This window comes from Neltuma alba, unplaced genomic scaffold (assembly GCF_004799145.2).
Source record: "Neltuma alba isolate B1F8T4 unplaced genomic scaffold, ASM479914v2 tig00006935_pilon, whole genome shotgun sequence".
NCBI lineage: Eukaryota > Viridiplantae > Streptophyta > Magnoliopsida > Fabales > Fabaceae > Neltuma > Neltuma alba.
Genome location: NW_021634627.1, coordinates 239 through 3,689, shown reverse-complemented (window position 1 = coordinate 3,689; position 3,451 = coordinate 239). Strand labels below are relative to the sequence as shown.

The following is a 3,451-nucleotide window of genomic DNA, read 5'->3' as shown; positions in this document are numbered from 1 at the left end:
CCAAACACCTCTCTTCCTATTAATTGATTATGCATCCAATCTTCATATCCATCAATATCTCTATAATTCACTAATTCTCTGGTTTGCTTTGCATTTTATCATATATATGCTTATATATTTATGATCATTTGTACACTCACATAGCCTGCCCGTTTTGTCAGGATGCTGCGATCTTCTCTTTTTCTGTGTACTTGTTCATCGAAACCGCCATGATTTTAAGTCCAAACACAAATTACTCTGTTTTTGTTATGAGTAAACTTAGGAATATATTTTATTCTTTTTTTTTAATATATATATTAGGAAGATTTGAACCATTCATCTCTATCTAGGTGTGCATGGACTAGAGTAGACCGGGTTGGTTATTCATCTGATGTGTGGTCCAGTAAAAACCTCGAGCTAAAAAAAAACAACCCAATATCTAGTCCAGACATCCAGTCCAGTACGAATCCAATGTCGGGTTGGATCGGGTTGGTATTGGACTTAGTCTATTAGACTGTCTGGACCAATGTAGGATCACAATTATTTATTTATTTTAAATGAGAGGCAATATTGCAACTTACTATATAAAATTTTACACTTATTTAATCCAAACTTATCAAATTTGATCATTCCCTTTCAATTTCTCAATAATGTCATGTTTTATTTATTAATCCTCATTAATATAGATCTTATATTATAGAAAATGTATACACATGCTCATTACTTAGGAAGTTAATAGGTAATCTTGATTATTTGAATAGATAAAAAACTTATATGAAAGAATTAAAACAAATTAACATTATATAAATAATAGTTAAAAATTAAAAAAAAAAAGGCTAGACTGGATTGGACCACCTAGTTTGAGGGTCATCCCTAGTCCAGTCCAGCCTGATAAGACTAGTCTGGTCTAGTCTAATCCAATCTTATTTCGGGCAAATTTTTTTCTGTACCAGATTATACCAAGTTTGTTCAAGTTAGACCAGACCATACTGAATCACTGGTTTTTGCACAACCATATTTCCATCTACTCCACCCTTACATTTGCAACTTGAGTTAGAATATTCTATTATAATATTCTTATACATCAATTAAAAAATTTTCTATTCATAATTATTTGTAAATAATACACTTTTTGATGTTCTGCTGAAGATGACAACTACTAAAAGTATGCCCGACTTATAAGTTGCTTTCTTCTCTTTGTTCAGGTTTGCCTTTCCCTGGTGCGCAAATTTCGTTTCATTTTTTTCTTTCTTTTTGTCTTTTTTGCTAACAAATCACATTATGAAAACAGATCGTTTCGATCATCTCTGAGTGAACTTTGCTTGAACTGGGTTCTGGATTGGTTTCAAAGCTGACGATATATCCCAGTCTTTTAACTCAAGCTGTGGCCAAACGGAGTCAATGGCAGGTTACTGAGAGATAGTAAATTGGGTCACTCATATTCATGAAAACAAGGGACCAGTTGAGTGTACATTTTCCATGCCATTGTTTTAAGCCAAAGAACAGAACAAGGAAGAAAAGCTCCTCCTGGCATGGCATGAACATTCAGAATTCAAGGCGAGAAGAATTTTATTACAGAATAAGGAGGCGAGAGAAAATTGGAGGTTCTATTTCTGGGTACAGGTTTTAGTAAGAAAATTGAAGGGGAAAAAAAAGAAGCAAGAAATGTTGTAATCATACAAAAATAAAAACGGCCCAGGTCTGAAGATGGTCGAGGGAGAGGCTCATCACTTCCATTTGTTGGCAACAATGTCAGCCAAATCCACAACCCTTTGGGAGTAACCCATTCGTTGTCATACCAAGCGATCACCTTCACCATGTCATCTCCCATCACCATCGTCAACGACGAGTCCACGGTGGACGACACGTCGGTGCACTGGAAGTCCACCGACACAGAGGCTCATCGCACACTGACAAGATCCCTTTCAGCTCCTTGTCGGCACTCTCTCTGAAAGCAGCGTTCACTTCTTCTGCAAAAGTCTTCTTTGAAACCTGAACCACAAGGTCCACCACTGACACATTTGGTGTGGGCACACGCAGGGCAATACCGTCAGCTTCCCTTTAAGACTTGGCAGCACAAGGGCCACCGCCTTCGCAGCTCCAGTTGAAGTTGGCACAATGTTCAATGCGGCGGCTCTGGCTCTCCTCAGGTCACGGTGGCTGGCGTCGAGCAGCCTCTGGTTCCTGTGTTGTAGGAGTGAGTAGTAGTCATGGTACCCTTGATGATTCCTGTCAAACAAGAAGACACAAGGGGTTGGTGATGATAGAAATTCTCATGGCGACGACGGAGTTGAATTTGAAGGAGGAGGCAGGAGACGATAATTACCGAATTTTGATCAAGGACCTTGACGAAAGGGGCGAGACAGTTGGTGGTGCAAGAAGCGTTGCTGATGATTGCTTCGTCGGGGCTGTAATCGCTTCATTGACACCGACCACGTAGGTAGGGATGTCCACCTTTGCCTGGAGCTGTAATGAGAACCTTCTTGGCTCCAGCTTGAATGTGCTTCCCTGCTCCTTCTCTGTCCACGAACACTCCAGTTCCTTCAATCACCAAGTCAATCCCCATGTCCTGCGATTCAAATACAGCAGTTTAATTTGTTGAATATAGAAGATGTTATTATCGAGGAGGGAGATGTTGATGTATTATTATTACTTCCAGGGCAGGTTGGCGGGGTTGCGGTTGGAGACGACCTGGATGATCTTTCCGTCGACGGAGATGGCGGGTGTCGCCGGCGGGTTTGACGTCGGCCTCGAAGATTCCGAGGGTGGAGTCGTACTTGAGGAGGTGAGAGGCCTGCTTGACACCTCGGTGTCGTTGATGGCGATGACGTCGAGAGGAGAGTCCTTGCGACCGTGCCAGCATCTCAAGAAGTTTCTGCCGATCCTTCCAAACCCGTTATGGCCACCTTCAGTTTTGCTTCCGCTACTCCTTTCCTGTACCCTCCACTGCTTTTTAACCTTCACATCACTTTCTCCATAGTGTTACTATACCATTCATTCTTTTTTTCACTTCCACTCTAGACCACCCTCCTCATAATCTCTATAACTCTATCATCATTGTAGTCTCTCCTTCTTCTCTCTTTCATATATTTATAAGAAATGCCTAGCCAAATACTACGTACAGAGATATATATGCTCATGTACTATATGCAGGGTGTGTTCTTGGGGCAGATTCATATACACATTATCGTCGTGCAAGCAATTTTATGATCCGTGATTGTTTAATTATCGTTATATCAAGTATCAAGAAAACACACGAACACAAGCATATGAACCTGCTAAAATATTCTCTTATATTAGTTTGTACTTTGAGAGTTATACATTATCCATAAAGAGATTCTTGGATCCTCACAGATGCCAAGAAACCAAGTACAAGTAAAGTGGGTAAATCGCATCGACATAGGTGAGAATTTAATGAAGAGCATTGGAGGCATGCGAGTACTTACTGCAGACGTCTGGAAGGCAATGACTG

General features: G+C 40.5%; 1 pseudogene; it reads right to left on the bottom strand.

Moving 5' to 3' along the window:
* Positions 1 to 1,565: 1,565 nt before the first annotated feature.
* LOC114751467 (glyceraldehyde-3-phosphate dehydrogenase A, chloroplastic-like) lies at positions 1,566 to 2,842 on the bottom strand (annotated as a pseudogene).
* Between the last annotated feature and the right edge of the window lie 609 nt (positions 2,843 to 3,451).